Raw genomic sequence first — 9,081 nt, 5'->3', positions numbered from 1 at the left:
GGGAACTCTACTCAATACTCTGTAATGGAAATAGAATCTAAAAAAGAGTGGATATATGTGTATGCATAACTGATTCCCTTTGCTGTACACCTGAAGCTAACACGTAAATTAACTAGACTCCAGTTAGAAAAACAAACAAACAAAACAAAACAAAAAAAACGACTTAGTCTGACCACACTTCTCCGTCTTTAGTTACCGGCCTCGCCCTGGTTGCCGTCGGCTCTCTCCTGCGTCCACATAACCTGCCGCCTCTCCCTGCTCCCTCTTCTCTGTCTGTACTCTTTCTTTAGGACGGCCAGAGTGATCTTTTAACCATATACACCGAATCATGGCCTCCCATGTGGTTTCCCCTTACACGCAGGATAAAATCTAGAATGCTTGCCCGGGGCGTACCAGCCTCGCCCCTCATGCCACCCTCACTGGTGCTTGCCCTGTCGCCACAAGCTCCAGCCAATTGCACATCTGTCTGTTCTGCAAACGAACCACACCCATCCCTACCTCAGGGCCTCTGCAAAAGCTGCTCCTCCCACCTGGGGCGCTCTTTCCTGGCCTTCAAATGCCTGACTCCTTTGTCATGTAGATCTCAGCTTAAACACCACTTCCTCTGAGAGGTGGGCTGCTCTCTACATAGCATCACCTGACTGCGGTGGGTTTATTTTTTACCTCTTTGTTATCTGTCCTTCTCCAGTGCATGTCTTATCCTGACTCCTGTAACGCTGTCTGACACACAGCAGGCGCTCCGTAAATACCTTTGCACAGACAATTGGATGAAGGAGCACAGATGCAGCAGTGGTGCCTAAGCCAACTCCTGCAGGTGGCGGGGAGTTGGCCAGCTGAGGAGCTGGGGAGTTCATTCCAGGAGGAAGCAACAGCATTGGCCCAATCACGGATGAGGGAGATGACTTGGGACATTCAAGAAACGGGAAGATGACGGATAGGGTCGGGGCTCGGGATGTCGAAGTGCATGGTCAGTCATTCCAACGAGGCTTGAGAGGAAAATGGACCACGGCGGGCAGGGCTGGAGGCCACACCCTGAGTTCCAGTCTTCGTCCCAAAAGCAATGGTGAAACAGCGAAGGCTTCATGGAAGGGAGTGATACAGCCCAACTTGCATTTTACAAATGTGGCGTCATAACCTATAATGGAAGAGAATGTAAGAAACAGAATATGCATATGGATATATACACGCGTAACTGAGTCACTTTACCGTACACCTGAAGCTAACGCAACATTGGAAATCAGCTATAGGTCAATAAAACTTAAAAAGGAGAAGAACAAAAGGTGGCTCTGTGGGCAGCAAGAGGGAGTGGAGCAAGGGTGGACCCACAGACCAGGTTGCAGTGTTGCAGTCATTGGGCAAGAAAGGACGTGATGGACGAAGACAGTGCTGGACGCAAGGTCTGCACTGAAGGACCCACCGGCTGGCGCAGGATGACCTGGGGAGGGTAGAAAGTCAAGGACAGCTCCTGGTCTTGGTCACCCACAGCCAGGAGAAGGTGCTTTTCCTAGCAGAGGGGTGAATGTGTGGTGGGCGTGGGGGAGGTCGGGCTAGGTCTGGGACACATTAACTTGGAGGTGCCCATGAGAAACCATGGTAGAGAGTTTGAGGATTTGGTTGGATAATGTGATAATGTCACAGGGAATCGCAGAGCTGGAAAAGCCAGAGTATTCAGACCAACAGCCATGTTAGAGCTCAAGGTCAAGCAGCTACTGACCGGATGGGCTGAACTGTGTCTCCCCAAATTTATATGTTGAGGTCCCTGACCCCCAGGACCTAAGGATGCGGCTGTATTTGGAGATGGGGTCTTTGATTAAGGTAAAATGGGGTCACGAGGGTGGACCCTAATCCCATAGGACTGGTGTCCTTATAAGAAGAGATCAGGACACAGACACACACAGGAGGACAGCCCCGTGAGGCCACAGGGAGGAGACGGCCGTCTATGCGTTGAGGAGAGAGACCTCAGGAGGACCCAGCCCTGCCCACACCTGTGGGATTCCAGCCTCAGGACTGGAGACAGTGAGTGTCTGCTGTTTGAGCCACAGTCTGTGCTGTTTTGTTATAGCAGCTGCGCTGACGCATACACTGATCTTGAACTCGCCCCCTGTTCCCATGACCTGCTGTGGTTCCCGCCCCCACCTCTGCCACAATGCCGCTGTTCCTGGCGCCCCCTCCAGCTCTGGACCCTCACTCGGGGCAGGGCCTTCACCCCCACCTGCACGCAGGAGGCTTACAGAGCCCCTTCCAGATAAGCCTCTCTTCAGAGGCCACGTCAGACTCCCCCAACTTCCCCGACATCCCCAAACCACCGCACTCTACCTGAACTCACCACGCCCTTTGTCCCCAACGGCCCCCGATTCTCTATTTCAAAGACAGTGTCACCGTCCCCCTGAGGACCCACCGCAGAACCTGAGTAAGTGCTCCGTCCTCTCCTCTCCACCCAGCCCATCTGATTGGCTTCCGAGTCTTTTGTCCACATGCTCCCTCTGCAGAGGGGGGATGGGCATGGTGTCCAGACTCAGGCCCGAGCTCAGACCTGAACCCGAACTGAGTTTGCACCTGAATCCTGTACCTGCGCCCTGTACCTGAGCCCCACACCTGAGCCTCATACCTCAGCCAGCACCTGCTGCCCCCCACCAGGTTGCTTCCTCAGGGGCCTCTGCAGGGGATCTGGGGGGCCCCAAGTTTGAACAGTGCCAGTCAGGGTTGTGTGGCGCTAGGCACATCCCTACACCCATCAGCCTCCACCTGCCCTTCTGCGGGACTCACAGACACACTGCTCCTCACAGGGTGCGGGGGACCCGGCTCTGTTCCTGCCCAGGGCTGCCTTTGTGACGGCTGCTTCCTCCTCCCTTCTTTTCCTCCCTCTTTCCCTGTCCTTCCACCCTTCGCCTTCTCCTTCATCCCCTGCCCCTCCCCTGACCCCCCACCCAAATCTGCAGAGGCTCCAGCTCAGTGAGGGCCCGTTTCCTGGAGGGAGCTGGACCCCGCTCCAGGCCAGGGTGAAGGGGTCCAGTGCCCACCCATCTTTGATGGCAAATCTGCTCCTGGCCCCCACTCCCTATCTGAGTGCCCCTTTCCCCAAGCGCTCCCCAGCGGTGATGAACCTTTTCTACAGGTTGCATGGGGTCCAGAACCTTTGCTCCCTGGGGAAAAGGTCCGTGCTGTTTCCCAGCCCAGGGGCCGGGGCCGCAAAGTCCAGTTAACGTGAGAGCAGCCGCGGCATCCTCGGGCTCCCGGCAGCTGCTGCCGCGTGGCTGGACGGCTCCCTCTTCCGTAGCCTCCTAATCGGGGCACCACGAAGGGCACAGGGATGCTGGGATTTAAAGAGGGAACTAGGTGGCCCTGAGTTGTTGGCTTTGAGAAATTAACTCCAGAAACTGCTGTGAGTCCTCACAGCACGAGTGCACAGGTGCTGTCAGCCGTGGCCTGGGGAGAGGGAGATGGAGGTGCCGGGGGGCATCCCAGGCAGCCCTCCTTGGCCTGGGGAGGCACACGAAGAGGCCGCCGTGCTCCTGCCTGCCAGCCCCAGAAGGGCACACACCGGCTCAGCCCTGACTTGCATGCTGACTGGTGGGGAGGGCACGCCCTGACCCCTGCTACTCCAGGTGTGGTCTGTGACCAGCAGCACTGGTGTCATCTGGGCGCTTGCTCTAAGGCCAAATGCTAGGCCCAGCCCGGGCACAGGACGCAGTGCCGGGCCATGGCAGAATTCAAAAATGGACAGTAGAGGGCTTCCCTCGTGGTGCAGTGGTTGAGAGTCCGCCTGCCGATGCAGGGGACATGGGTTCGTGCCCCGGTCCGGGAAGGTCCCACATGCCGCGGAGCGGCTGGGCCTGTGAGCCATGGCCGCTGAGCCTGCGCGTCTGGAGCCTGTGCTCCGCAGGGGGAGAGGCCACAGCAGTGAGAGGCCCGCGTACCGCAAAAAAAAAAAAGGACAGCAGAGGGAATGACGTCATTGTGTTCAGTGGACAGCACATGTTATGTGGACTAGAACGCCCATGGATACAGGAGGGGCTGGAGGAAGAAAAGGTTAATAAGGTGAGTGGGCCTGGTCATGAGCAGAATACGGTCCCCACCCTGGGAGGGCTCACGGGCTAATCGGTTTATGGCCGAGACTTACACGATTTTCCAGGATCGCCTGCGCCTCCCTCTTCCGCCCTCAGGCTCATCCCCTACTCCCTCCCCCTCAGCCATTAGTTTGCTTCTCAAAGTGTGGTCCACAGTCAGTAGCATCACTCAGGAACTTATTAGGAGAGAAGGTTCCTGGACCCAACCCCAGACCCATGAGTCAGAATCTCTGGGTGTTGGATCCAGGGCTCTTGTTTATAAACATGGGCTTAATGAGGGAGGGATCTGTCCTCCCCACATGATGAGAAGTGCAAGGAAAACAGCCCAGGATGCTTTCTAGCAAAGCTGCTCAGCCAGCCGAGTGTGCAGAGCTTGCCCTCATTCTGGCCGCCGTACGTTTTCAGGATGACCGTCCGCTTCTAGCACGGACGTGCGTCCCAGGCAGGAAGAGGGGAAAAGGGGCCAGCTGGGTCTGCCCCTTGTAGCCCTTTTCTCAGAACCTCCCCCAGCACATCACTTATATCTCGTTGTTCATAACCATCACATGGCTGTACCTGGCAGGGACAGGATCTGGGAAACAGAGCCTTTTAGCCGGGCTGAAGGCCAGCCCCCTCCCACCCCAATGGGCTTCTGTTATAGGAAGGAGACTAAGAATGGGTCCTGGATACCAACAGAGTCTGCCTGTGCACACCCATGTGTGTCCTCTCTCCTCGACATGCAGGGCTGCTGTCCTGTCTTCTTTGTGGGGACTGGGAGGCATGGAACAAGGTCTGACAAATGAATTGTGCATAGACGTAGGTCAAGCATTTGGAGTGTTGGCCTGCGACTCTCTAGGGCTCTTTCCATCTGCACGGCAGCTGGCGGGGTTTGAGAATGCAGCTGCTCCCTGAGCTTGGGGCCCCAGGTGACTACGATGAACAGAGCCTCTCTGCTCTCTGTCCCTGATCCCTGCTGACTTGTGATAGATGTGCTACCTGAGTGAGAAATCATCTGGCATTGTTTAAGACCTCTGGGACTTGGGGGATGTTTGTTACTTCAGTGTAACCTTGGTTACCCTGACTGATACAATGCTTCTCAACAAATATTATAGTCCCATAAAATGACTTAATTTTTTTAAACAAACCGTTTCCTGTAGATAATCTTGTCCATTATCAGACTCTTGTCCATCCTTCAAAACTCAAGTTGATTGTCCCCTGGGAAGCCTGTCCTGACTTTCTCAGGGTGAATGGACCCCATGTCTCCCCTCTTCTTTGCCTGGCACCCCTATCAGAGCAATGCCTCCTTGGCCGTCAGCTGTCTACGCAGCCTGCTCCTCTCACTGCACTGATTTTCTCAAGGGCTGGAACTAGGTCTCACTCATCTCTGGATCTCAGGTCCAAAATAGCTCCTGGCACACGGGAGGCCCTCAAGAGAGAGTTGTTGAATTGAACTGAAATGGGCACATATAGACAGACAAGCACATGGGAGACCAGCGGTAGACTTGTCTTGCCCAAGTGACTTTGCTCATATGTCTTCCTCTGCTTGCAGTGTTTTAGTTCATCTTTTGAGTCCCCATCTATGCCTGTTATGCTTAAACCCACCTGTAAGGGGGGTGTCGTGTAGGGAAAGTAATCAATCACACAATAACTACATACTGACAAGCTACTACGGCCACGTACTTTTCTAGATTCTGGGTCTGCAGTGATGCACAAAACAGACAAAAGTGTCCACATTCTAATGGACAAGATGGCAACAGAAAAGTACGTGAAGATGTCAAGTAATGTGATATGTGCTAGTTGCTCTGAAGAAAAGCTAATCAGGGAAAGGGCCGCAAAGTGATAGGGGATGCTGTTTTCAAAGGAAGGTGCAGAAAAGCCTGGGAGCCCGTGACATTTGAGCTGACACCTGAAGAAAGCGAGAAACTCACCACACAGACATTGCAGGGAAGGGCATGCCCAGCAGAAGGAGTGACCAGTGCAAAGGCCTGAGGTGGGAAGGGCAGTGAGAGATGGGGAGACTGAGGCAGGAAGGCTGGAGAGGTGGGTGGGGCCACAGAGACCCCTCTGGCCGAGAGTCAGCGGGTAGATGGGGCTGGGGGTGACGGACATGGGAGACTAACAAGAGTCAGTGGTGGCCTGTCTGATGGAGCCTCTGCTAGATGACCAATCGGCCGTGTGGGGGACACTGGATTTGCTGGTCTGGGGCCCATGGTAGAGGGTGGGACTGGAGGGGGATATCTGAGGACCTCTACCATCTCTGGTCGTTAAGCCAGTGGCTGGACGGCATCACCTGGGGAGGCTGGTAGATAGATAAGCACAGAGATCTAAGGAAAAGGCAAGGGCCTCAGGTAAAGCTGGGAAGAAGAGGAGGGGTCAGCAAAGAAGGTGAAGGAATGGCCAGGAAGGTAGGAGCAGAGAATAAACAAAAGGCAAAATCATGACGCTCACGTGAATATAAAATGAACACCTAAGATTTTGTCGGACTCACTAATTAACGAGGAAACCAATCAGATGTTACAATCAGCTCCGAGGAGAATTCAAAGGACATTACAGAGGACTCAAGGAATCCAGAAATAAATTTACATATATTCCTGACAGTTCTGTTCACAGGACAAAAAGCAATTGCATTCCAGCAGCCGCAATGAATTTGCATTTCCAAGCAAGGGAATCCACAAGAGTTTAATGCAACGTATAAAACAGCTCCATGAAAGGCAGGGAAAACCCGACGGGTGCGGTAGACGGGACACTCAGGGAAGTTGTGCCCATTTAAAAGTCTTTCCCTATTTTTCCCAACACAGGAGACCATGGCGTCTTAGAAGCCACGTGAACAAAGCGTTTCCAGCAGGAGTGACCAGCGTGTCAGGTACTGGAGAGAAGGTGAGATGAGAATCGGTCCCTGGATTTGCCCAGATGCAGAGGTTGGTGACATCGACAAGGGAAGTTGTGGTGCATTGGTGGGAAGAAAGGCAGCTGCAGGGGGGGAGGTGCAGACAGTAGAGTCAGCGAGATTAGACCCCTCTGGGGAGCTGATCACAGAATCCTCTGACCTGGAGCAGAGAAGGGCTGGAAGGGACAGCTCTTCTAGGCGGTTCTTATCACTGCCCCCAAGGCCACCTCCGGGGTCTTGCTGCTTCCCTTGGAAAACAGATCCAACCAGTCATACACCACCTGTCCCATGAGAAAGAGCTCAGCACCAAAACAAAAGCCCTAATCATCGAAGGAGAACTAATTCCAGGCGAGGCAAATAGCGTGAATACCCGCCTCGTCCTCAAGCAGGCATCTCGAGGCCACTGGGGACTGGGGTCCACCCTGAAAGGCTGCCACAGCTCTGTAGGCTCCGGGCCAGGGTAGCACCTCTCCCATCCCCCTGCCTCCACCTCCCAGGTCCAGGTCCCCTTCCTGCTCTGCCCCCTCCCGCCCTGCCTGCCTCTCTCTGGAGCTCCAGGGCTTACAGCTATGAAGAGGCTCGGCTGGAGTTGTGCCCTGCAATCTTGGGGCCCCAGAGTCTCTGCTCTTGTAGCTGCAGTGTCATTCTTCTGCCATCTCCTGCCAAGAGAGAAACGTGTTAGAAAATACCATCGTGCTTCCCCCCATGTGACACATGGTGTTTTGGAAATGTGTGATTTCGCCTGTGCATTTACCTCTGAAAATTCGTCATCATATCGAGGATTATCTTAGAGGGGAAAAAAAAAAGGCCAAGAGAAACTGTGAGAGGAAGAGAGAGTAAAAAGGCAGCCACTAAGGATGGCACGGCTGGTAGGGCTGCCGGGGGAGGGGCTTCTCTGTGATCTCGGGGCTCGTGCTTCGCAGAGTCCCTCGCTTTTAAGCCTCCTTGCAACCAAAACCTCGGCAGCTGTGTTTTCTTCTCACTTCGCAGAGGAAACTGGGGCCCTGGGGCTTTGCTACCATCCGGAGTTGGGAATTGCCCATGTCTGCGCGGCTGCCAAACCCCAGCTCTCATCCCATCACGACCTCCCAAGGGAGCCGTGAGTCTGATGGTGCTGCCTTTGAACCTGGAGTAGGGTTGGATTTTCCGGAGAAGTGGAACTGGAAGCAGCTGGGAAATAACAGTGCTGTTTTGTTATCAAAGGATGGGCAGCACTGGCCAAGGGCTGTGCTCCCCTGTAAACGTCTGCAGTGGGCACTCCACCTCTACACCTGTGTTTGAGCAAAGACAGGGTTCAAGGTTCCCTGTCGAACCCCCAATACACCTGGGGCTCGGGGTCCCCCGTCCCTGCCACGAGTCCCAGCGGTGCCCAGCCCTCTGGAGACATCAACAGTCTCCCCCAGCCGCGAACAGGGGGACTGTGGAGCTACCCAGGCAAGGCTGCGCGCTCTCAGAAGGATGATCAAATGCATCCCCTCACCTGCTGTGACGGGCCCAGCAGCCCCTGGTGGCAGTCCCTGATAGCAGGTGTGTTGTGGGGCAAAGGGGCAGGACCCTGGCTTTCCAGCTAAGAAGGCAACACGCAAACAAAAACGTGAACCCAAATTTCCAGCGGCTCCTGGGTCTCATGGGTGCCTGCCCCGGGGGCTTCATGGTTTCCTTCATGGTTTTGGAAAGTTTAAAGGCAAAATGAGGATTAAAAATGGCATGTTCTGCTGGCGATGAGAAGATTGGGGCTTTTCCAGAGATGCCCTTGCGAGCATCTTCTCTCCTTTTCATACTCTATTACCCTTCATCACACTCCCTTCGTAGAAGGCAAGGGCTTGTTCTTTTCCTTTCTTCCTTTTTATCTTTTTGTAACTCAAAGTAGGACATACATGCATGCACGCGTGTGTGTGTGTGTGTGTGTGTACATGAATACATCTAAGAATACGCATATGTCAAAGAGCGCTAAAGGGCGTATAAAGATAAACAACTGTCCCCACTCCCACTCCCACTCCGCAGGGGCTTTGATTTTCTACTCTTTTAGGTAAGTCTCCAGGTATTGACATCATCTATACTTTTAAACAAATATTACTTTCATTGCAATCTCTTGATCCACCAGCTTTAGGCAATATCTACAGAACGGTGAAGTACTCACATCTCTTT

The sequence above is a fragment of the Globicephala melas genome, chromosome 8 (genome assembly GCF_963455315.2).
Source record: "Globicephala melas chromosome 8, mGloMel1.2, whole genome shotgun sequence".
Taxonomy (NCBI): Eukaryota; Metazoa; Chordata; class Mammalia; order Artiodactyla; family Delphinidae; genus Globicephala; species Globicephala melas.
This window is presented reverse-complemented; position numbering follows the sequence as displayed.